Genomic DNA, 27,271 nt, shown 5'->3' with positions numbered 1-27,271 from the left:
TCCAGAATTCTTGTTTGGAGAATCCCATGGACAGAGGAGCCTGGCAGGCTACAGTCCACGGAGTCACAAAGAGTTGGACATGATGAGCAAGCAGCACTCACATAGCTTATTAACAATGTTTTGATAGTTTCAGGTGGACATTGAAGAGACTCAGTCATACATATACATGTATACATTCTTCCCCAAACTCCCCTCCCATCCAGACGGCCACATAATATTGAGCATTGCTTGCATTATTCCCAATGAGAGATCTGATATCATCCTTATTTTTGTCTATATATGAGATGTCTTTTTTCTCTGGATGCATCTAAGATTTTCTTCTTGTCTTAAAAAAAAAATTGGTTATGATGTGCCTTGATGTATTTTTAGTATTTCTGGTATTTGGGGATTCATTGGGATTCTTAGATCTGTGGATTAATAGTTTTCATCAAATCTGGAAAATTTTTGGCTGTTATTGCTTCAGCTATATTTTCAGTTCTCTCCTCTATTCTCTTTCTTTTAAGGACTCCAAGTACTTAGATATTAGGCCATTTAACATGGTCTTACAGTTCACTGATGTATTTTTCTTTTTGAGTGTCATTAAAAATTCTCTTATCTCTGTTTCATTTTTGATAGTTTATATTGCTATACTTTCAAGTTAATGAATCTTTTCTTCTGAAATATGTAATCTGCTATTAAGTCCCATCCAGTGTAGTTTTCATCTAAGAGATTGTAACTTTTATCTCTAAACATTTGATTTGGATCTTTTTTTTAATATCTTCCATATCTCTGCTTAACCTATTGAATTTATAGAATTTAGGTGTAATAACTTTTAATGTCATTTTATGCCACTTCTTATGTCTGTGTCAGTTCTGACTGGTTTTGATTGGCTGTTTTTTTCCTGTACCTCTGCATGCCTGGTAATCTTTGTTAAATGAGGAAGAATTGAATACCAGACATTGTGAATTTTACCCTGTCAAGTACCTCATTTTTGTATTCCTATAAAGCTTGAGCTTTGCTCTGGGATGCAGTTAATTTACTTGGAAACAGTACGATCCTTTTGAGTCTTGCTTTTGAGGTTTGTTAAGGAAGGACAAGGGAGAAGGCAATGGCACCGCACTCCAGTACTCTTGCCTGGAAAATCCCATGGATGGAGGACCTTGGTGGGCTGCAGTCCATGGGGTCGCTAAGAGTTGGACACGACTGAGCGACTTCACTTTCGCTTTTCACTTTCATGCATTGGAGAGGGAAATGGCAACCCACTCCAGTGTTCTTGCCTGGAGAATCCCAGGGACAGGGGAGCCTGGTGGGCTGCTATGGGGTCGCACAGAGTTGGACACGACTGAAATGACTTTAGCAGCAGCAGCAGAATGGACAAGAGCAGTGCTGAGTCTACAGCAAGGTTTCTCGGCCTCAGCACTATTGACATTTTGGGCCAAGTAATACTTTGTTGTCAGGGGGGCTGTCCTGGTCACTGCAAGATATTTAGTAGCATCCTTGGCTCTCCACTAAATGCTAGTAGCACCTTGCCCCTAGTCCTTACAAATCAAAAACACCTCGAGATGTTATAGACATTGTTCCCTGGGGGAGTGGAGCACAATTTCCCCTCACTAAGAACCATTAGTCAAGGGCTAATTATTTCCCATTACTGAAGAAAGACTGTTGAATACTCTACCCCATGCCCTGTGAATCATGAGGTTTCCCAGTATCAGCTGTTGGGAACAGGCTGTCTTCCCAGCTTTCTGTGAGTGCTGAATGCTCTTTACTCTCATTCTCTCAATAGTTCTCTTCCCAGCATTTTTGGGATAGTTTCTTCACACAAAGGCACCAAACAATGCTCTGAATACCCTCCGCAGATCTCCAGAGTTCTTTCTCTGTACAGGTCTCTCCTCTCTAGCACTCTGTCCCGAAGACATTAGCCACCTTGAGTTCCCCGTAATCTCAGCTGCACTTCCTCAACTCAGGGACTCCAACAGCTTCCCCTGAGTTCCCTCCCCTGTGCAGGAGCCTGGGAGCCCTCTGAAGTTAATTGCACAGCTCTCTTTATTGCTTCCAGTCTCTCAGGGATCACTGTTCTTCACTGGCGGATCTCCAGTATCTTCAAAATTGTTGTTTCATATATTTTGTGTGGTGGTTGGTGGTGATTTTTGTAGGGAATGAGGTAGGGTCAGAGTTCTTTAAGGTAAAAAGGTAAATCCAGTTAACAAACTGCATCTTGGACCAAAAACCAGTCCTTTAATTTTTAACTTAAAACTGGGTGCCTTATTTCCTGGTAAACTGTTTTTCTCCCTCTCTGGTTAACTTTTATATTACATAAAAACTGCAACTTAGACCTCTTTATAAAACAGAAGTCAGAATTAATGTGAATGTGTAAGCTATAGTGGACCTTAGATATTCTTGAAAGTTAAATTTTAAGACCTTCACAGATTTCCAAAATTTCCAATATCACCATTGAGGAGGAGCAGAATATGTGACTCCAAAATACACCACTTTGACATGTGAATTATTTTGAGTTGATAAGGCCCAACAGACTCTGAAAGAGCTGTTTACTTTCCCTTTAACTGCCTAAAAGAATTTAGATTGATGGCAGAAAAAGAGCTAATACCAAAGATAACTTTTTATCAGAGAGACTTAACTACATGGTATGGCAAGCAGTTGCTTACCATGCACTTGCTCTTCTCATCTTACTGTGAATTGTCTTCCTCCCTTTTGAAACCCCAGACCCTTCCCCCTTCTCCTTAGCTGAGGGTGGTGTATAAGCCTCAACTGCTTGAGTATTTTTGTGTTTCATATCTTTGGGGCTCCCTTATGCGTGAAATTTGTTTCTCTCCTGTTAATCTGCTTTATGTCAATTTAATTACTAGGTTAGCCAGAAAGGAAGAAGGGGAAAGTTTTTCACCTCTAAACCATGTATACCATCTCCTGCAAAATTTAATAAAGTAGGGAATTCCTGGTGGTTCAGTGGTTAGGACTTAGTATTCTCACTGCTGGGGGCCTAGAGTTTGATCCCTGGTTGGAGAACTAAGATCCCACAAACCTCATGGTGTGGCCAGAAAAAAAAAATTAATGAAGTATAATGGAAAATATTTAAGAGGTACCTTAATGAACCATGAACATACATGAATTTTTTTTATTATTATACTTATTATATAATGAGGCAAACAATAAGATGTATAACTATTTTAAAGTAGAATTCAAAGAGAAAATATATAAATGTATAATCAGATACACTAAAATGCATTTGTTACTACAAATATAAATTTGCAAGGCAATAATTGCAAATTACTACAAATATACAAGACAAGTGCAAACACACAAGACAAAGTTAATTTCCCTCATCAGCAGTTATTTGCATTGTTGTCCATTCTCTATGTGAACATACATGAATTTTGGGTTAGTCTCAAATTTATATTTCCTGGTTATAAATCTAGGAATCACCTTGGACTTCTTATTCCATACCACTATACCCCATGCACTTAGCAGATACTCTTCAGTTAATCTTGTAAGCCAGTTGTCTTCACATTTTTGTTTTTTGCTAGAATAACCTTAAAATAATTTTGAAAAGTTGTTTATTGTCATACATCTTAAAAGTGATATTAAATTTTTTTCTCATAAATAGTTGTAAGGTTTATAATTTTTTGTGTATTATATAATGAATATGTACTTTATATTTTTGTCAAAATCTTAGGGCTGCAGATTAAGCTCACTTAAGTTTTGGAAAATGTTTGCCATATGAACTAATTGGTAAAGTCAATCCTCATTGGAAAATCAGTCAGGGAAATCAATCTTTCTATTAGAAAAAGTCTGTAATTTTTCAACTCAAATAATGCTGTTAATATGTATCCTTTTAATGGATAGCCATTTCACATTTGAATTTTAAACTGAATTCTGAACCTGGCATTTATACATAGCCTAAGTGTGCTGTGCTTAGTCACTCAGTCATGTCCGACTCTTTGCCACCCCATGGACTGCAGCCCTCCAGGCTCCTTCTGTCCATGGGCATTATTCAGGCAAGAATACTGGAGTGGGTTGCCATGCCCTTCTCCAGGGGATTTTCCCGACTGAGGGATTGAACCCAGGTCTCCCATATTGCAGGCGGATTCTTTACCAACTGAGCCACAAGAGAAGCCCATATGTATCCTTGATGACAATAAAAATGCTGCCTTGTTTAATATTTCTTGCTGAATTTCTCTCTGATTTGCTATTATAGGACTCTTCCTCAGAAAGAATGTATTCTTGAATTGTTATCCCCAGGACAGTGCACCAAAGTGAGATGCTAGATGGGTGAGAGTGCATAGCAGGAGAAGGGTGACTGTGAGAGGGGAGGTTGGAGACAGACTGCAGGCTAATTTTCAGGTAGATGCAATCCATTTGCATTGTTACTATTTTGATACAGTATCTAGAATTGTGTGCGTGTGTTTTAATATTTGTTTATTTATTTTGGTTTCTTCTGGTCTTAGTTGAAGCACAAGGGCTCTTTTACAATGTAGATGCTTGGTTGCAGCATGTGGGATCTAGTTCCCTGACCAGGGATTGAACCCTGGGCCCCAGCTTTTGGAGTGTAGAATCTTAACCTGGAACTACCAGGAAAGTCCCTGTTGTGTGGTTCTTAAAGTGATTTTAATCACATGGGGGAAAGGGAGATTTCTACCTTGGGTGGCTGGGTAGAAGGTGGTATTATTTGTTCAGTTGCTAAATCAAGTCTGACTCTTTTGCGACCACATAGACTGTAGCCCATCAGGCTCCTCTGTCCATGGGATTTCCCCGGCAAGAATACTGGAGTGGGTTGCCATTTCCTTATCCAGGGTATCTTCCTGACCCAGGGATTGAACCCAAGTCTCCACGAAATCTTTACCTCTGAGCACCTGGGAAGCCCGGAAAGTGTTATTATTTCCCAACTATTGTTTTCTAGCTATTGAAAGGTTATTGCTGAGCCATGAAAAATACCGGGATTCTTGGCCTCTGGAAGAGAAAAATTCAATCCGGGGCCAGTGACGAGGCTTGATCACTCATAGCTATTGTGTAATAAAGTTTTATTAAAGTATAAAAGAAAGAAAGCTTCTGACGTAGACATCAGAAGGGGGCAGAAAGAGTGCCCCCCCTGCTAGTCTTTAGCTGGATGTTATATAGCTACTCAGTTCAGTTACTCAGTCGTGTTTGACTCTTTGTGATCCCATGAGCCGCAACACGCCAGGCCTCCCTGTCCATCAACTTCCGGAGCTTACCCAAGCCCATGTCCATTGAGTCGGTGATGCCATCCAACCATCTCATCCTCTGTCCTCCCCTTCTCCTCCTGCCCTCAATCTTTCCCAGCATCAGGGTCTTTTCAAATGAGTCAGCTCTTCAAATCAGGTGACCAAAGTATTGCTGTTTCAGCTTCAACATCAGTCCTTCCAATGAACACCCAGGGCTGATCTCCTTTAGAATGGACTGGTTGGATCTCCTTGCAGTCCAAGGGACTCTCAAGAGTCTTCTCCAACACCACAGTTCAAAAGCATCAATTCTTCGGCGCTCTGCTTTCTTTATAGTCCAACTCTCACATCCATACATGACTACTGGAAAAACCATAGCCTTGACTAGATGGACCTTTGTTGACAAAGTAATATCTCTGCTTTTCAATACGCTATCTAGGTTGGTCATAACTTTTCTTCCAAGGAGTAAGTGTCTTTTAATTTCATGGCCGCAATCACCATCCGCAGTGATTTTGGAGCCCCCCAAAATAAAGTCAGCCACTGTTTCCACTGTTTTCCCCTCTATTTGCCATGAAGTGATGGGACCGGAGGCCATGATCTTCGTTTTCTGAATGTTGAGCTGTAAGCCAACTTTTTCACTCTCCTCTTTCACTTTCATGAAGAGGCTCTTTAGTTCTTTTTCATAAGGGTGGTGTCATCTGCGTGTCTGAGGTTATTGATATTTCTCCTGGCAATCTTGATTCCAGCTTGTGCTTCTTCCAGCCCAGCGTTTCTCATGATGTACTCTGCATATAAGTTAAATAAGCAGGGTGACAATATACAGCCTTGATGTACTCCTTTTCCTATTTGGAACCAGTCTGTTGTTCCATGTCCAGTTCTAACTGTTGCCTCTTGACCTGCATATAGATTTCTCAGAAGGCAGGTCAGGTGATCTGGTATTCCCATCTCTTTCAGAATTTTCCACAGTTTATTGTGATCCACACAGTCAAAGGCTTTGGCTACTAGCAGTCTGCTAATTAGAGAAAGGAAATTTCTCGAAATTCAGAGTGGCACCAGTCCCTTCACCCACAGCATGGATTTTGAGATAACATCGACACAAGGTGAATCATCCTGGGCCATAAAACGAATCGTGAAGAAAGGCAGGTTTCCAAGCAAATATATGGTTTCATTAACATAGGAAAGCAACTGTATGTGTAAAACATACTGGTTTGTCAAGTTGGTTCTGAGTCTTAGGCGGAACCAACTTGAAGACAGAGTCCAGGGTAAATACATAGTTGATTAACATAGCTTAATGAAAAACATTTCCGTAAGAAAAACGCATTGGTTAGCTCAAGGTTTGAGAAAAGTTAAGTTCAGGTGGAACCAGGTGTTGTCATGGCAACACAGAATTTTAAGAGAAACCTCCTCTTAATTTTGTATCGAGAAGGGAAAAAAATCTGACACTTGTAGTTTGTTTCCTCCAGCCGCTTAAGAGAGAGAGAAAATCGTCTGACACTTGCAGCCTATTTCCTCCATTTGGAGACTCCTAGCCTTCCTTCCTGTTACCCTCTCAATATCCAGGTCTCCTTTTGTTTCTGGGAACATCCCAGGCTCTGTCCTGCCTCAGGGCCTTCTTGGATGTGTTCCTCAGCTGACGGTGCTTTTTCACCCGTTCACTACCTAGCCAACTCCAACTAATCCTTTGCTGGCTAAATAGTTGTCTCTTTCTTTCTTTCTTTTAAAGGTTTTTTTGATGTGGACGATTTTTAAAGTCTTTATTGAATTTGTTACAGTATTGCTTCCGTTTTATGTTTTGGTTTTTTTGTCTTCAAGGCATGTGGGATCTTGGCTCCCTGACCAGGGGTCGAACCCTCACTTCCTGCATTGGAAGCCGAAGCCTCAACCCCTGGAGCACCAGGGAGGTCCCTAACTGTTGCTTTCTTAGTGAGGCTTTCCCTGACTAAAGTGCTTACTGTGTGTTAGACACTGTGCTAAATGCTTTACGTACAACGCCTTACTTAATCTGAATGTGGTCCTCATTAAGTTCTCCCATAATAGCTGGAACTTTAAAGTACTTATTATAGTTTACAGGTAAATGTATATTTCTATGCCTCCTTCAAATGACTGTAAGCTTTCTCTGTGTCTCTTTGGCTCATCCCTGCATCCCTAGTGCCTAACTCAGTAATTAACTGATCTTGGGCACTCAGAAAATAGTTGCTGAATGAACAAATGAATGGGAAACATTTGGAAAGTAGGCTGGGGCTTTTTATTTTTCTCTCTCAACTCACTCTTTCTTTTCTCATCAATTGTCAATTTAAACACCTTATTCTGATGCTCCCAACTTATCTCCAGTGGGTTCTCTTTACTTAATCATCTGAATAATTGTGTGAAATAACCATTGTTATCTCTGTTTTATAGTTAGAACACCTGGAGAAAATTATATCTTCCAGTACTATCATCAAATGTAGGGTTTTGTGGATGTTATAATGCGTTCCTAAGACGGATTTACTATATCACTCTCATTAGAGAGTGCTGGATCAGTCTTTTTCAACATGACTTGCATTGAATTCAGAGTTAAAGACTCCTGTAAAATTTGTTATGTAGACACCTGGATTGATCTAAGTATTAGATAAAGATTCTGGTAGTGAGTTGGGTCTGTTGAACTGGATAAACAGCATTCTTTACAGAATTAAGATTTAAGAAAGTTTATTTTTGCCTTGGTAGGCCATGAGTAATAAAAGGTACCATTTATAAATACTATACAAATTTTAAAGCACCCACATGTTACTAAAGAAACAAATCCACTTCTGTAGTTGTAGCTTTCCTATAGGCCACACTTTCTTTCCTGTTGTATAAAACCCTTTAGGATTAGATATTAACTCAAATGCCTTAAGAGTCTTGAAAAGCAAAGCTGCAAGAGATTAACATTCATACTGTCCCTGTGTGAGTTACTGAATCTCTGAGCAAGTGAAGTCTGAGTTAAGTCACGAGGGGCAGGAGTTGTCCCAGGAATGAGGTGGGAGAGGACATTGCAACTGCAGTGTGTCCAGGTGTCATCCTCCATGCCGGAGGACAGCACTGGGCCACTCACTCAAGGAACTGCTACCAGTTTCTGTGGGGTTGGGACAGGGAGGTAGAGAGAGATGAGGCTGCAGAAGCAGGCAGAGCCTTCAAGATCCTGAAGGACCATTACCACTCATACTATTAATAATATGCCAGGGGGTTACTCTGGGACTCTGGGCAGCAGGAGCCAAGGAGGACTGCTAGCAGAGCAGTGACATTGTTTAATTGACATTTCAGAAAGATCATGATGGAGACCATCAAAATTATATTCGAATTGGGACTTCCCTTAGCAGTCCAGTGGTTGAGACTTCACCTTCTAATGTTGGTGGTGTGGGTTCGATCCTTGGTTGGTTGGGGATCTGGGGCCCCAGAGGCCTCACAGCCAAAAAAACAAAACATAAAACAGAAGCGATATGGTAACGAATTGAATAAAGACTTAAAAAATGGTCAAAAAATCTTTTAAAAAATTGCACTGAAATTAAGATACACTTGAGACTCTGTGGGGGTGGATAGGAGTAAAGGGATTTGGTAATGGATGAGGCCTGGCGCATGTGAGAGAGGAGGAATCTGGGTGTCACTTGGTTTCTGAGCTTGGATGGGGGATGGTGGAAGGTACTCTTCAAAGTGGGGAAAGGAGAAATGTTTGGGGGCAGAGAGAAGAAAGGTGAGCTCTGTTTTAGACATACCTGTGGAGATGTCCAGTGAGCAAATAAAAAAGCCAGGAATTTGAGAGAGCCCTGAAAATGCCCATTGATTTAATTACACAGAACATATTAGAGACCTCAACAAATGCTATTTAGATGAAGTGAGGCTGGAGGCTAGACTGGAGGGCGTGGAGGATGAGTAGAAAGTGAATATACATATGCATGAAAGTTGCTCAGCTGTGTCTGACTCTTTGCAACTTGTGGACTGTAACCCGCCAGGCTCCTCTGTCCATGGAATTCTCCAGGCCAGAATACTAAAGTGAGTAGCTGTTCCCTTCTCCAGGGGATCTTCCCAACCCAGGAATCGAACCCAGGTCTCCCATACTGGAGGTGGATTCTTTACCAACTGAGCCACCAGGGAAACCCTGTGAATAGATGCGTACAATCAGGAACAAACTGTTCTTCAGACAGCTTGCCCTGAGGAAGGGAGAGGGCAGCAGCTAGGGGGTGAAGAATTGTTTTTAAAAATAAGGATGTTTCTTTTTTTGGCACTTTTTTTTTTTTTTTTTTTTTGGGATACAGAGACAATATCAACTGTACATGCTAAGAAAATTTAACAATACAGAAATTATAAAAATAAAAGTGAAAACTTGTCTGCCTATTTTTTGACCAGACTCTTGAGCTGTGGGCCTGGCACCTACCATTAAGCACTCTCCACTTCTGGCTAATCCATCCAGTCCATCTTAAAGGAAATCAGTCCTGAATATTCACTGGAAGGAGTGATGCTGAAGCTGAAACTCCAATACTTTGCCCACCTGATGCGAAGAACTGACTCATTTGAAAAGACCCTGATGCTGCAAAAGATTGAAGTCAGGAAGAGAAGGGGACAACAGAGGATGAGATGGCTGGATGGCATCACTGACTCAGTGGACTGAGTGGACTCTGGGAGTTGGTGATGGACAGGGAGGATTGGCGTCCCGCAGTCCACGGGGTCACAAAAAGTTGGACACGAGTGAGCAACTGAACTGAACTGAACTGAACTGACTTCTGGCCCATTTCTATTTAAACCTACTCAAGCCTCTTTCACCCAATATTGAGCAATCAATAATGATAGTAGAAACCCTCATTCCTATAACACTATCCCATGGCTACCCCTTCTCTTTCTACCACAGCCAAACTTCCCAAGGGGAGAAACAAACACATTTTTCAACTCATTAAGTTCAGGCCCCAGGTACTCTTTGAACTGTCATTCACAGCTACTAAATTCAGTAGATATTTGTCAAGCCTTATCTTATTTAATCTCTTCATAGCAGTTAACAATATTGATTACTTTCCTTTAAACTTCCTTTTCTCTTGGTTTCCTCAACATTATCTTATCCAAGTTTAATTTCTATGTCTCTGGAAATTTTCCTCATTGTGCAATCATTTACTTTCTTTCTTTTTAAAACTTCTTGGCTGTGCCACGTGGCATGCAAGCTCTTAATTCCCTGGCCAGAGTTCAAACCTGCATCGTGTACAGTGGAAGCACAGTATCTTAACCACTGGACTGCCAGGAAAGTCCTTGGAGTAATTTACTTTCTTACTAAATTTTTGAACATCTGTCCTTTGCACTTTTTTCTTTTCATGTGGCACGATCGGGCAAACTTGATTACTCTTTAACTACACTGTAATACAAAGGTTGGGTTCAAACAGACTCTGTCTTCTACTGGCTGTTTCGTATTTTCAAATAATGATCAATACTCCAATTTTCTGATACCAACTGGGTGTTCAATAATTTAATTCAATTAAAACTCCAACTGCTTGGAGTCAGCACACACCTTGGATTAAGGGCTTAATCTCCCAAGACTGCTCCCATTTCAGATACCGGCTGCAAATGGGGTGCCCAGCTTACTACCACTTCTGCCTGGCTGAATTATAAATTTAGAGAGTCTCATGCCCCCTCTCCCTGTACACCCTGCCACAATCCAGTAACTCACAAAACTCAGGACAGCATATACTTTCCATAACAATTTTATTATAAAGGATAGAACTCAGAGACAACCAAATGCAAGTCTGGGGTAGAGATGCGAGGGTGGAGAAGCGTTGGCCCAGAACTTCCACGCCCTCCCAGCCCATCAAGTTCACCAACTTGAACTCTCCCTCAAACCTTGTCAGAGTTTTTACTTGAGGTTTCATCATGTAGGCACAACCAATGAACTCATTTGTCACTGGTGATTGAACTCAACCTCCAATGCCTCTCCCTCCCTAGAGGTCAGGGGGTGGACTGAAAGTTCCAAACTCTAATCACATAGTTGGTTCCCCAATTCTAAAGATAATTTAGGGTCTCTACCCTGAGTAATACTCTTCACTAACCTCATTAGTATAAATTCAGGTATGGTTGAAAAGGGCTTGTTATGAATAACAGAAGATACTCCATCACTCAGGAAATTCCCTTTATGTCTGGGTATTAGACTCACTTAGGTCTTTTTCCATCTCTGGTTGTTTCTTCTGTCTCCTTTGAAAGTTCATCCCCTTTTATTAAACCTTTAAATGTTGGCAATATTTAAGATGTGCTTGGTTCAATCATTCATTCATGTATTGAGTCTACTCACTAAAGTGTTAATTAAACATCTACTATATATCAGGTTCTCTTCTGAAAGCTAGGCTTAAAGCAGTGAAAAAGATATACAAAAATATTTTAAAGTCTTTTATGGGTGTTATTAATATGATGCATTCCTCAGAAGATTCTGTTGTATGGTTCTCATTATAAAATGCTGGCTTGGTTTTTCTCAACATTGCTTTTGTTGAGTTCAAAATTAGAAGGTGATCAGAATTAAGGAAAAAGATAAAGCAGAAAAAGCTGATAGGGAGTACCAGAATGGGGATTGGGTTACAATTAAATAGGCTAGTCAGGGTAAAACCTCCCTAAAAAGATGATATTTTAACAAAGACTTCATGAAAATGAAGGAGCTAACCATTTAGGTATTTGGAAAGATGACAAATGCAAAGGCTGAGGCAGGAGTAGGCTCAGTTTTTCAAGGCGTCTAAGAGGCTAATGTGGCTACATCAAGGTTAGTGAAGTATATAGAAAGAGCTAGTGAAGGCTAGAAAGCTAAATTACAAAGAACTTTGTTGGCCATTGTAAGGACTTTGGCCTTTACACTGAGTGAGATGGGGCACCATTGGAAGGTTATGAGTAGAGCAGGGACATCACCTGACTTACATGAGCTAGCTTAACAGTTTTACTTTTTCTGTTAGATAGAGAAGAGGCTGAAAGGGTGATTTTCTTCCCTCTGCCCCCAAGTCAGTTTCTTTCCTTTCCCACTTTGGAAAGCAGTTTTCACCATCCAAACCCAGAAGCCTGGATGGTAGCAGACTCCTCCTTTTCTCCCATGCCTTACATCCAATCAGGTAGCAATAATCAGGGTGGCCAGTTAGGAAGTTATTGCAGTAGTCTAGATGAGGGCGATGTTGGCTTGGACCAGGGTGGGAGTGGTAGAGGTAGTTATTCCAGATGTAATTGCACGTAAAGGCAGTAGGGTCTGATGAATTACAAGTGGAGTATAAGAGAAAGAAAGAAGTCAGGGTGATACCAAGGAATTTGGCCTGAGCAACTGGAAGTGTCGAATTGCCCACAGCTGAGACGGGGCAGACAGTAAGAGGAACAGGCTTAGGGAAGAAGATCAGGAATTCAGTTTGGGGTGTATTAGGTTTGAGATAGACAAAAAGACTCATGCAGCAGAATAGCGTGCATAGACACAGACCCACACATATGTGGACCCCTGATTTACAATGAAGGTGTCCCCGCAGTCTGGCAGAGAAAATATGATCTTTTTATCAAAGGGTGCTAGATCCATTAGATAGCTGATGGAAAAAAAAAGAAAGAGCCTTGACCCTATTATATCTCATGCACAAAAATCAATTCCAGATGGATTGTAGTTATAAACATGAAAGGTTCAACAGTAAAACTTCTAGAAGACAACCTGGAAGATCTTCATGACTGTTGTTTACTCACTCAATTGTGTCCGACTCTTTATGACCCCATAGACTGTAGCCCGCCATGCTCCTCTGTCCATGGGATTTTCCATGCAAGAAAACTGGAGTGGGTTGCCATCTCCTCACCCAGAATGACCCCAACTCCCCACTGAGAAGACAACCAGAAGATCTTCATGACCATAGAGGCAATATTCCTTGACAAAATACAAAAATCACAAACCATAAAGGAAATATATCGATAAGTTGAACTTCATTATAGTTGAGAATTTTTATTAGCTGAAAGATCCCAGTAGTAATAATGAAAAGGCAAGCCTCAGAATGGAAGCAGGTATTTGCGAAAACGCATCTGATGAAGGATTTTAAGGATGAAGAGTTCCTACGCACCAAGAAGGACAGTCTAACAACACACACACACACACACCCTGCACACTTGGGACTCTACAAAGATGCTGGTAGTGTTCCACCTGATGGTCCACTTCTTAACATCTTGCAGGTCATTTTGAAATAATAGGTTACAGTTTTGATATGTTTTGTGGATATGTCTTTCTGGACACACTATTGTTTCAGGGGTGTTATTTTGCTCCTTGAGTATTTTTTTTAACTTAACTTCATGAGCATTCAACCTAAATCCTTTTTTGTTGCTGACTTTTATGTATTTTTCTTGGACTTTAGAGTAAGGCAGGGACACTTTTATAATGTCACAGAGCTTCCTCTGTGTTTTGGTATAATATTAAAATATGAAGCCTGCTTTCTGAGATTTGTGATATCTGTTCTCCTGGACTTTGATCAGGACCTTGCCTCTCTCTGTCTCTCTTGTCCTTGCTCAATTTTGATTCCACTCCCTGAATTTTCTCTCCAGCTGGGGGTCCTGTTCTGGAGGGAAGCCCTGGGACATGAGTTCCTAGAGTTCATAGGAGCCAGACTGCCCCAGCCCTCCCAGTCCTTACGGGTGTCCCTTACACGCTCCATTTCACCTGTGCCTTCTGTACCTGTTGCTATTTTGGAGTTCTGTTCTCGAGTGCATCAGACACTGACCCATTTCTTCCTTGTTCTTATATTGATGCTGATACTGTGCAGCACTGGATTATTGATTTGTCCCCACTTGACTTCATCTGGGGATTCACAGGGATAATTTATTACTGAAGTTTTATTGTAAATATTCATAGTGTTTACTTTTGCTTTCTAGTTGCTTATCTGTTTTTATGTGAGGATTCAAGGAGATTGAAAAGCTATGCTGCTCAGCTATCTTCCCAGAATCTCCTATGTGTATACTTTATTGTATGTATACTTAAAAAAAAAGACCTTTCGTTTTTAGAGAAGTTTTAGATTCACAGAACAATTGAACCAAAACTACGGAGAGTTCCCATACACTCCCTCTCCTCCAGTTTCTCCTACTATTAACATCTTGCATTAGTGGTACATTTGTTACAAGTGATGAACCAGTAGTGTTAACATCAACAAAAGTCCATAATTTACATTTAGGTTCATTCTTTGTAGTTCTGTGGTTTTAGACAAATGAATCAATGTGATGTATATTATGCATTTCTAAAAGAGTTTTAAAAAATAACCGTCTGCTTAGAAACAGCTTACCTGTTTCTGGTACTGAGACCTTAAGACATGGATTTGTACATAAGTTCTCATGGAGGGAATTCTATGGTGGTGGTGGTGGTTTAGTCATTAAGTAGTGTCCAACTCTTGCAACCTCATGGACTGTAGCCTATCAGGCTCCTCTGTCTACAGGATTTCTCATGCAAGAAAACTGGAGTGGGTCCACGGGATTTTCCAGGCAAGGAAACTGGAATGGGTTGCCATTTCCTTCTCCAGGGGATCTTCCCAATGCAGGGACGGAACCTGCATCTCCTGATTCTCCTGCATTGGCAGGAGGATTCTTTATTACTGAGCTACCGAGAAACCTCTATAGTACCACTGAGCACACACAAAAAGAACATCACAGAATTTGCTGACAGTTTTGATCAATATGGGCTTCCCTGGTGGCTCACACAGTAAAGGATCCTCCTCCAAAGAAGGAGACTCAGGTTCAATCCCTGGGTTGGAAGGATCCCCTGTAGATGGGAATGGCTACCCTATCCAGTATTCTTGCCTGGAGGATTCCATGGACAGAGGAGCCTGGAGGACTACAGTTCATGGGATCACAAAGAGTTGGACACAACTGAAAGACTAACACTTTCACCTTGATCAACATTTTCTCACCAAACTCCACATTAACTCTAAGAGCCAAAATACTTTCCTATGGTGCTGTAACAAACGAACAAACACAGTGGCCTACAATGACGATAATCATCTTGTAGTTCTGGAGGTCAGAACTTTGAAATGGGTCTCATGGAGCTAAAATAGAGATGTAAGCAGGGCAGGAGGTTTGGGGGAGAATCTGTTTCCTTGCCTTTTCCAGCCTCTAGAGGGTGCCCGCATCCCTTGGTTTGAGCACCCAGCCAGCAATTGTATATCACTCAAAATTCTCCAAGCCAGGCTTCAACAGTACATGAAGTGTAAACTTCCAGATGTTCAAGATGGATTTAGAGAAGGCAGAGGAACCAGAGATCAAATTGCCAACATCTGCTAGATCATTGAAAAAGCAAGAGAGTTCCATAAAAACATCTACTTTTGCTTTATTGACTATGCTAAAGCTTTTGACTGTGTGGATCACAACAAACTGTGGAAAATCTTAAAGAGATGGGAATACCAGACCACCTGACCTACCTCCTGAGAAACCTGTAGGCAGGTCAAGAAGCAAAAGTTAGAACTGGGCATGGAACAACAGACTTGTTCTAAATTGGGAAAGGAGTACACCAAGGCTGTATACTGTCACCCTGCTTATTTAACTTATATGCAGAATATATCATGCAAGATGCAGGGCTGGATGAAGCACAAGCTGGAATCAAGATTTCTGGAAGAAATATCAATAACCTCTGATATGCAGATGACACCACCCTTATGGCAGAAAGCAAAGAACTAAAGAGCCTCTTAATGAAAGTGAAAGAGGAGAGTGCAAAAGTTGGCTCAAAAGTCAACATTCAGGAAACTAAGATCTTGGCATCTGGTCCCATCACTTCATGGCAAATAGATGGGTAAATAAAGGAAACAGTGACAGACTTAATTTTGGGGGGGCTCCAAAGTCACTGCAAATGGTGACTGCCGCCATGAAATTAAAAGTCGCTGAGTCCTTGGAAGAAAAGCTATGACCAACCTAGACAGCATATTAAAAAGCAGAGACATTACTTTGCCAACAAATGTCTGTCTAGTCAAAGCTATGGTTTTTCCAGTGGTCATATAAGGATGTGAGAGTTGAATAAAGAAAGCTGAGCACCAAAGAATTGATGCTTTTGAACTGTAGTGCTAGAGAAGACTCTTGAGAGTCCCTTGGACTGCAAGGAGATCAAACCAGTTCATCTTAAAGGAAATTAGTCCTGAATATTCATTGGAAGGACTGATGCTGAAGCTGAAACTCCAATACTTTGGCCACCTGATGTGAAGAGCTGACTCATTTGAAAAGACCCTGATGCTGGGAAAGATTGAAGTCAGGAGGAGAAGGGGACAACAGAGGATGAGATGGCTGGATGGCATCACCGACTCAATGGACATGAGTTTGAGTAAGCTCTGGGAGTTGGTGAAGGACAGGGAGGCCTGGTGTGCTGCAGTCCATGGGGTTGAAAAGAGTCAGACATTACTGAGAGACCGAACTTATTCACTCACTTATTCCAACCTGTCTGTCTTCACAACTCCTTTAACTTGTTCTGCTTGCCTCTTTCTCACCTAAGGACTGTTGTGATTACCTTTAGTCCATGCAGACAACCCAGGGTCTTATTTCAAGATACTTAATGCAATCACTCGGAGAAGGCGATGGCACCCCACCCCAGTACTCTTGCCTGGAAAATCCCATGGACGGAGGAGCCTGGTAGGCTGCAGTCCATGGGGTCTCAAAGAGTTGGACACGACTGAGCGACTTCACTTTCACTTTTCACTTTCATGCATTGGAGAAAGAAATGGCAACCCACTCCAGTGTTCTTGCCTGGAGAATCCCAGGGATGGGGAGCCTGGTGGGCTGCTGTCTATGGGACTGCACAGAGTCGGACACGACTGAAGTGACTTAGCAGCAGCAGCAGCAGCAATGGAATCACTTCTGACAAAATCTCTTTTGCCATGTGGGTGACATATTCATTGGTTCTGGGGACTAGATGTAGACGTCGATCAGGACCTACTATCTTGCCTGCCACAAATATATTTAGAAAATTACCTATTTCTTCCATTTACTTTAAAAAAATTGAAGCATAATTTATTTATAATATTATATTAGTGTCAAGTATACAAAATAGTGATTAATATGTTTATAGATTATACCCTATTTAATTTTTCCATTCTGAATCTTCTGAATTTCTGGTCAGTAGGTAAAATTTTTGGCTATTAGAAACATCCTTTGAGGAATTAGGAAAATTTTATACACCATTATTGCCAAATGTACTTTAAGGCTAATTTTCCTCAATAAGCTAAGAGGTATGCTTATCTCAATACCTAATAGTTTGTACCTTTAGCTGATGACCACTGTCTTATTAGGGGCTTAGAAGAACTTCAAAATTTAGTCTGCTGGGCCTTACACAGAGAAAGATTGCTCCATTATTTAATCTTTTTGGTTTCCAAATTGGGTATATAAGAACTAACATATATTAATATATAGAATGACATCTTGGGGACTCTGTCCTCTTCTGTAAAAAGGGGGTAAGAGTATGACTCAGCAGTGTCACTACTGGGCATTTACCTTGAGAAAGCCATAACTGAAAAAGACACATGAACCCCTCTGTTTATTGCAGCGTTATTTGCAATAGCTAGGACATGGAAGCAACCTAGATGTCCATCAACAGATGAATGGATAAAGAAGTTGTGGCACATATATACAATGGAATCTTACTTAGCCATAAAAAGGAATGAATTTGAGTCAGTTCTAGTGAGGTAGATGAACCTAGAGCCTGTTATAGAGTGAAGTAAGTCAGAAAGAGAAAAAGAAATACTGTATAATAACACATATGGGATCTAGAAAAACAGTACTGATGAACCTATTTGCAGGGCAGATATAGAGAGGCACACCCTGAGAAACGGTGTGGACACAGTGGGGGAAGGAGATGGTGGGACGAATTGAGAGAGTAGCATTGAAACATATGCATTACCACATGTAAAATAGATGGCTACTGGGAAGTTGTGGTGTAACACAAGGAATTCAACCCAGTTCCTCGTGACAACCTAGAGGGGTGGGATGGAGTGCGGGGTGCAAGGGAAGCTCTGGAGGGAGGAACATAATTATACTATGGCTGATTCATCCTGTTATATGGCAGAAACCAACACAACATTGTAAAGCAATTATCCTCCAATTTAAAAGAATAAAAGAGGAGTAAGATGCTTATATTTCTTATATATGCTTATATTTCTTATATATTTCTTATATATGCTTATATTTCTCCAATGCTTATATCCATGGCAAGACTACATATGCTAAAGGATGGTGGAGTATGTTTAGCAGTTTAAACTACCTCAGAAATGCCTATCCTAGCTAGCTGTCCTTGAAACCTGGACTACAGTGCTTGTCCCCATAAAATCTCATGGAATAGCAGAGGGGATGGATTTCTGAATTGTTGCTTTTGGGGTACTTTGCCAGTGGCTATATTGAGAGTAGCTAATTAGCAGTATCTGTGTCCTCCCCACAGTGGGATTAAGGTCAGAGAAAGCAGGTTCCAAGGCATAGGAATCTATTGTGTGAAAAGTCTGTAGGTCTGCCAAGTTTCTAGGGCTGCAAGACAAAAGTACTTAGAGTTCTAAAGGCCCTCGTAGAAAAATGAGTCACAATGAAGATAGTTCTTTCTCACAGGGGAGCTGACAACTGCAGGAAGCAAGGGCTCTACCTGTAGAATTTCTCACTTCAGAGCAGAAACCACAGAAACCAATCTTTACTATGGAATATGTTAGTCGCTCAGTCGTGTCTGACTCTTTGTGACCCCATGGACTGTAGCCCTCCAGGCTCCTCTTTTGGAATTCTCCAAGCAAGAATACTGGAGTGGGTTGCCATTCCCTCCTCCAGGAGATTTCCCAACCCAGAGATTGAACCTGGGTCTCCAGCATTGTAGGCAGATTCTTTACTGTCTCAGCCACAAGGGAAGCCCCTAGCATAGAGGGAAAGAGAGGGGAGGGAGAGGGAGAGAGAGAGGAGGATAGAGGGAAGAAGAATAAAAAACATAAGACTCTTGTTTACATTTCCTTGGTTTCTAATATCACAATGGATATAGAGATCTTAACATATTATTTTTCTTTTTGAAAGTGGAAGTCACTCAATTGTGTCCAACTCTTTGCAACCCTAAGGACTATACAGTCCATGGAATTCTCCAGGCCAGAATACTGGAGTGGGTAGCTATTCCCTTCTCCAGGGGATCTTCCCAACCCAGGGATGGAACCCAGATCTCTTGCATTGTAGGTGGATTCTTTACCAGCTGAACCACCAGGGAAGCTTGTTTTTGTTTTTAAAATAAGATAATAAAAGCTACCACTTATTGGGGAGCTACCAGGTACTAGATATTGAATGAGGCCCTTTATGTTCATAATATCTCACTTAATTATATCATAGCAACCGATAAAGTATGTCTTGATATCTTCATTTTAAAGGTGAAGAAATAGCTTCAAGAGATTTATGAACTTTCCCAGGATCATACAGTTAGTAAGTTATAGAACAGGAATTTGAACTCAGTTCTTTTTGACAATATGCGAAATCTCTCATTTAATAAACACGGGTAATTCCAAGGCATAATCTCAATATCATTCCTGGAAACATACACTTGTTGAAGCCTGTAGTTCTTCTATCACATTGCAGGATACAAGTACTTAACCTTCTCTGTAAAGATTAAGTACCATCTGATAAATCAGAGAGAGCAAGAGAGTGAGCAGTTAGCCTTGCAGACCTGCAGGGGGCATCAGAGGCCCATTGAGCATTAGAGTTACTCCTGTTCGACTCTTCAACTCAATGGATTGCGTTCTGCCAGGCACCTCTGGGATTCTCTGGGCAAGAATACTAAAGTGGGTTGCCATTACCTTCTCCAGGGGATCTTCCTGAGCCAGGGATCAAACTGTGGTCTCCTGCACTGCAGGCAGATTCTTTACCACGTGAGCCACCAGGGAAGCCCAATTGAACCTTAACACTCAGCACAATTCAGAAAGAAGCCAAAGGGCGCTCTGACCAGGAGTGTTGCTCTGACCAGGAGTGTTGCTCTGTGTGTGGAGACGAGGGACAGAAATAAAAGGCAGTGAACCTTACAGATGGAAGGAGGAGATATTTCACTTTGCTCCCTGCTGTTTTCCCACCACATTTCTCTTCCTCTTCTTTTTATATTTTTTGTTTTGTTTTCATGCTCTCTCAACTTTCTTCCTAATCCTGTTCACCGTAATTGCATTTTACTCTTCTTCCTACCTTTCCCCCCTTACCTTTAGATTATTTCCCTCTCTCTCTTTTCTTCTTTTTTTGGCTGTGCCACACTTGCAAGATCTTAGTTCCCCAGCCATGGACTGAACCTGCCCTAGCAGTGAAAGTACCAAGTTCCAACCACTCAGGGAATTCTCTTTCTCTTCTTTTTAAGAACTTCAGATTTGTCTTAAAATTTGCCCTCATACAGGGCAGCAAAAGAGACACAGTTGTAAAGAACAGCCTTTTGAACTCAGTGGGAGAAGGCGAGGGTGGGATGATTTGAGAGAATGACATTGAACATGCATGTTACCATATGTAAAATAGATGAGCAGTGCAAGTTTGTTGCATGAAGCAGGGCACCCAAAGTCTGTGCTCTGGGACAACCCAGAGGGATGGGGTGGGGAGGGGGGTTCAATATGGAGGGACACATGTGTACCTGTGGCTGATTCATGTCGATGTATGGCAAAAATCATCACAATATTGTAAAGTAATTATCCTCCAATTAAAATAAATTGATTAAAAAAAATAAAATTGTCTTGGGCTTCGCTGGTGGTCCAGTGGTTAATAAACCGCCTTGGAATGCGGGGGACACCAGTTTGATCCCTGGTCCAGAAAGATCCCACATGCCGAAAGGCAACTAAAACTATGCCACAACTACTGAACCATACTCTGGAGCAGGTGAGCGGCATCTACTGAAGCCCATGTGCCCTGGAGCCCACGCTCTGTAGCAAGAAAGCCATTCCAGTGAGAAACCCGCACACTGCAAGTAGAGAGTAGCCCCTACTCACTGCAACCAGAGAGAGCCCCTGCAGCCATGAAGCCCCAGTGCAGCCAAAAATAAATAAATACAATTTTAAGAGATAGATGTATTAAAAATTGTCTTTATACATGTAAATTAAATGTAATACAATGGCAGCATCGATATTCTAAAATAAATAATTACTACCAAGAGAGAAGAGTACTAAGTGCTAAGTACTAAGTGCTAGGAGGTGCTTGTTGGTTTTGGTTTTGGTTTTAGGTGGGGGGGTGGGGGGCTGGTGAGGGACACTGAATTAAAATCAAATGGAGAATTCCCCAACAGTCCAGTGGTTAGGACTCAGTGCTTTCACTGTGGGGGCCCAGGTTCAATCTCTAGGCAGGGAACTAAGATCCTGTGAGCTCCGTGAGCTAAGTCGTCTCAGTTGTTTCCGATTCTTCATGAGCCTTTGGACTGTAGACTGTCAGCCTCCTCAGTTGACAGGACTGTGTTCCTTTCAAGAGGCTTCAGGGGAAAAATGTGTGAGAGTTCCATAAAAACATCTACTTTTGCTTTATTGACTATGCTAAAGCTTTTGACTGTGGATCACAAAAACTGTGGAAAATCTTAAAGAGATGGGAATACCAGACCACCTGACCTACCTCCTGAGAAACCTGTAGGCAGGTCAAACAAGCAAAAGTTAGAACTGGGCATGGAACAACAGACTTGTTCTAAATTGGGAAAGGAGTACACCAAGGCTGTATACTGTCACCCTGTTTATTTAACTTATATGCAGAATATATCATGCAAGATGCAGGGCTGGATGAAGCACAAGTGGAATCAAGATTTCTGGAAGAAATATCAATAACCCTGATATGCAGATGACACCACCCTTATGGCAGAAAGCAAAGAACTAAAGAGCCTCTTAATGAAAGTGAAAGAGGAGAGTGCAAAGTTGGCTCAAAAGTCAACATTCAGGAAACTAAGATCTTGGCATCTGGTCCCATCACTTCATGGCAAATAGATGGGTAAATAAAGGAAACAGTGACAGACTTAATTTTGGGGGGCTCCAAAGTCACTGCAAATGGTGACTGCAGCCATGAAATTAAAAGTCGCTGAGTCCTGGAAGAAAAGCTATGACCAACCTAGACAGCATATTAAAAAAGAGAGACATTACTTTGCCAACAAATGTCTGTCTAGTCAAAGCTATGGTTTTTCCAGTAGTCATATAAGGATGTGAGAGTTGAATAAAGAAAGCTGAGCACCAAAGAATTGATGCTTTTGAACTGTAGTGCTAGAGAAGACTCTTGAGAGTCCTTGGACTGCAAGGAGATCAAACCAGTTCATCTTAAAGGAAATTAGTCCTGAATATTCATTGGAAGGACTGATGCTGAAGCTGAAACTCCAATACTTTGGCCACCTGATGTGAAGAGCTGACTCATTTGAAAAGACCCTGATGCTGGGAAAGATTGAAGTCAGGAGGAGAAGGGGACAACAGAGGATGAGATGGCTGGATGGCATCACCGACTCAATGGACATGAGTTTGAGTAAGCTCTGGGAGTTGGTGAAGGACAGGGAGGCCTGGTGTGCTGCAGTCCATGGGGTTGAAAAGAGTCAGACATTACTGAGAGACCGAACTTATTCACTCACTTATTCCAACCTGTCTGTCTTCACAACTCCTTTAACTTGTTCTGCTTGCCTCTTTCTCACCTAAGGACTGTTGTGATTACCTTTAGTCCATGCAGACAACCCAGGGTCTTATTTCAAGATCCTTAATGCAATCACTCGGAGAAGGCGATGGCACCCCACCCCAGTACTCTTGCCTGGAAAATCCCATGGACGGAGGGAGCCTGGTAGGCTGCAGTCCATGGGGTCTCAAAGAGTTGGACACGACTGAGCGACTTCACTTTCACTTTTCACTTTCATGCATTGGAGAAGGAAATGGCAACCCACTCCAGTGTTCTTGCCTGGAGAATCCCAGGGACGGGGAGCCTGGTGGGCTGCTGTCTATGGGACTGCACAGAGTCGGACACGACTGAAGTGACTTAGCAGCAGCAGCAGCAGCAATGGAATCACTTCTGACAAAATCTTTTGCCATGTGGGTGACATATTCATTGGTTCTGGGGACTAGATGTAGACGTCGATCAGGACCTACTATCTTGCCTGCCACAAATATATTTAGAAAATTACCTATTTCTTCCATTTACTTTAAAAAATTGAAGCATAATTTATTTATAATATTATATTAGTGTCAAGTATACAAAATAGTGATTAATATGTTTATAGATTATACCTATTTAATTTTTCCATTCTGAATCTTCTGAATTTCTGGTCAGTAGGTAAAATTTTTTGGCTATTAGAAACATCCTTTGAGGAATTAGGAAAATTTTATACACCATTATTGCCAAATGTACTTTAAGGCTAATTTTCCTCAATAAGCTAAGAGGTATGCTTATCTCAATACCTAATAGTTTGTACCTTTAGCTGATGACCACTGTCTTATTAGGGGCTTAGAAGAACTTCAAAATTTAGTCTGCTGGGCCTTACACAGAAAAGATTGCTCCATTATTTAATCTTTTGGTTTCAAATTGGGTATATAAGAACTAACATATATTAATATATAGAATGACATCTTGGGGACTCTGTCCTCTTCTGTAAAAAGGGGGTAAGAGTATGACTCAGCAGTGTCACTACTGGGCATTTACCTTGAGAAAGCCATAACTGAAAAAGACACATGAACCCCTCTGTTTATTGCAGCGTTATTTGCAATAGCTAGGACATGGAAGCAACCTAGATGTCCATCAACAGATGAATGGATAAAGAAGTTGTGGCACATATATACAATGGAATCTTACTTAGCCATAAAAAGGAATGAATTTGAGTCAGTTCTAGTGAGGTAGATGAACCTAGAGCCTGTTATAGAGTGAAGTAAGTCAGAAAGAGAAAAAGAAATACTGTATAATAACACATATGGGATCTAGAAAAACAGTACTGATGAACCTATTTGCAGGGCAGATATAGAGAGGCACACCCTGAGAAACGGTGTGGACACAGTGGGGGAAGGAGATGGTGGGACGAATTGAGAGAGTAGCATTGAAACATATGCATTACCACATGTAAAATAGATGGCTACTGGGAAGTTGTGGTGTAACACAAGGAATTCAACCCAGTTCCCTGTGACAACCTAGAGGGGTGGGATGGAGTGCGGGGTGCAAGGGAAGCTCTGGAGGGAGGAACATAATTATACTATGGCTGATTCATCCTGTTATATGGCAGAAACCAACACAACATTGTAAAGCAATTATCCTCCAATTTAAAAGAATAAAAGAGGAGTAAGATGCTTATATTTCTTATATATGCTTATATTTCTTATATATTCTTATATATGCTTATATTTCTCAATGCTTATATCCATGGCAAGACTACATATGCTAAAGGATGGTGGAGTATGTTTAGTAGTTTAAACTACCTCAGAAATGCCTATCCTAGCTAGCTGTCCTTGAAACCTGGACTACAGTGCTTGTCCCCATAAAATCTCATGGAATAGCAGAGGGGATGGATTTCTGAATTGTTGCTTTTGGGGTACTTTGCCAGTGGCTATATTGAGAGTAGCTAATTAGCAGTATCTGTGTCCTCCCCACAGTGGGATTAAGGTCAGAGAAAGCAGGTTCCAAGGCATAGGAATCTATTGTGTGAAAAGTCTGTAGGTCTGCCAAGTTTCTAGGGCTGCAAGACAAAAGTACTTAGAGTTCTAAAGGCCCTCGTAGAAAAATGAGTCACAATGAAGATAGTTCTTTCTCACAGGGGAGCTGACAACTGCAGGAAGCAAGGGCTCTACCTGTAGAATTTCTCACTTCAGAGCAGAAACCACAGAAACCAATCTTTACTATGGAATATGTTAGTCGCTCAGTCGTGTCTGACTCTTTGTGACCCCATGGACTGTAGCCCTCCAGGCTCCTCTTTGGAATTCTCCAAGCAAGAATACTGGAGTGGTTGCCATTCCCTCCTCCAGGAGATTTCCCCAACCCAGAGATTGAACCTGGGTCTCCAGCATTGTAGGCAGATTCTTTACTGTCTCAGCCACAAGGGAAGCCCTAGCATAGAGGGAAAGAGAGGGGAGGAGAGGGAGAGAGAGGAGGATAGAGGGAAGAAGAATAAAAACATAAGACTCTTGTTTACATTTCCTTGGTTTCTAATATCACAATGGATATAGAGATCTTAACATATTATTTTTCTTTTTGAAAGTGGAAGTCACTCAATTGTGTCCAACTCTTTTTGCAACCCTAAGGACTATACAGTCCATGGAATTCTCAGGCCAGAATACTGGAGTGGGTAGCTATTCCCTTCTCCAGGGGATCTTCCCAACCCAGGGATGGAACCCAGATCTCTTGCATTGTAGGTGGATTCTTTACCAGCTGAACCACCAGGGAAGCTTGTTTTGGTTTTTAAAATAAGATAATAAAAGCTACCACTTATTGGGGAGCTACCAGGTACTAGATATTGAATGAGGCCCTTTATGTTCATAATATCTCACTTAATTATATCATAGCAACCGATAAAGTATGTCTTGATATCTTCATTTTAAAGGTGAAGAAATAGCTTCAAGAGATTTATGAACTTTCCCAGGATCATACAGTTAGTAAGTTATAGAACAGGAATTTGAACTCAGTTCTTTTTGACAATATGCGAAATCTCTCATTTAATAAACACGGGTAATTCCAAGGCATAATCTCAATATCATTCCTGGAAACATACACTTGTTGAAGCCTGTAGTTCTTCTATCACATTGCAGGATACAAGTACTTAACCTTCTCTGTAAAGATTAAGTACCATCTGATAAATCAGAGAGAGCAAGAGAGTGAGCAGTTAGCCTTGCAGACCTGCAGGGGGCATCAGAGGCCCATTGAGCATTAGAGTTACTCTGTTCGACTCTTCAACTCAATGGATTGCGTTCTGCCAGGCACCTCTGGGATTCTCTGGGCAAGAATACTAAAGTGGGTTGCCATTACCTTCTCCAGGGGATCTTCCTGAGCCAGGGATCAAACTGTGGTCTCCTGCACTGCAGGCAGATTCTTTACCACGTGAGCCACCAGGGAAGCCCAATTGAACCTTAACACTCAGCACAATTCAGAAAGAAGCCAAAGCGCTCTGACCAGGAGTGTTGCTCTGACCAGGAGTGTTGCTCTGTGTGTGGAGACGAGGACAGAAATAAAAGGCAGTGAACCTTACAGATGGAAGGAGGAGATATTTCACTTTGCTCCCTGCTGTTTTCCCACCACATTTCTCTTCCTCTTCTTTTTATATTTTTTGTTTTGTTTTCATGCTCTCTCAACTTTCTTCCTAATCCTGTTCACCGTAATTGCATTTTACTCTTCTTCCTACCTTTCCCCCCTTACCTTTAGATTATTTCTCTCTCTCTCTTTTCTTCTTTTTTTGGCTGTGCCACACACTTGCAAGATCTTAGTTCCCCAGCCATGGACTGAACCTGCCCTAGCAGTGAAAGTACCAAGTTCCAACCACTCAGGAATTCTCTTTCTCTTCTTTTAAGAACTTCAGATTTGTCTTAAAATTTGCCCTCATACAGGGCAGCAAAAGAGACACAGTTGTAAAGAACAGCCTTTTGAACTCAGTGGGAGAAGGCGAGGGTGGGATGATTTGAGAGAATGACATTGAACATGCATGTTACCATATGTAAAATAGATGAGCAGTGCAAGTTTGTTGCATGAAGCAGGGCACCCAAAGTCCGTGCTCTGGGACAACCCAGAGGGATGGGGTGGGGAGGGGGGTTCAATATGGAGGGACACATGTGTACCTGTGGCTGATTCATGTCGATGTATGGCAAAAATCATCACAATATTGTAAAGTAATTATCCTCCAATTAAAATAAATTGATTAAAAAAATAAAATTGTCTTGGGCTTCGCTGGTGGTCCAGTGGTTAATAAACCGCCTTTGGAATGCGGGGACACCAGTTTGATCCCTGGTCCAGAAAGATCCCACATGCGAAAGGCAACTAAAACTATGCCACAACTACTGAACCATACTCCGGAGCAGGTGAGCGGCACCTACTGAAGCCCATGTGCCCTGGAGCCCACGCTCTGTAGCAAGAAAGCCATTCCAGTGAGAAACCCGCACACTGCAAGTAGAGAGTAGCCCTACTCACTGCAACCAGAGAGAGCCCCTGCAGCCATGAAGCCCCAGTGCAGCCAAAAAATAAATAAATACAATTTTAAGAGATAGATGTATTAAAAT

Source organism: Bos mutus, chromosome 3, assembly GCF_027580195.1.
Source record: "Bos mutus isolate GX-2022 chromosome 3, NWIPB_WYAK_1.1, whole genome shotgun sequence".
In the NCBI taxonomy this organism is placed as follows: Eukaryota; Metazoa; Chordata; class Mammalia; order Artiodactyla; family Bovidae; genus Bos; species Bos mutus.
The sequence above is the reverse complement of the archived record's forward strand: the minus strand, read 5'-3'. Positions refer to the sequence as shown.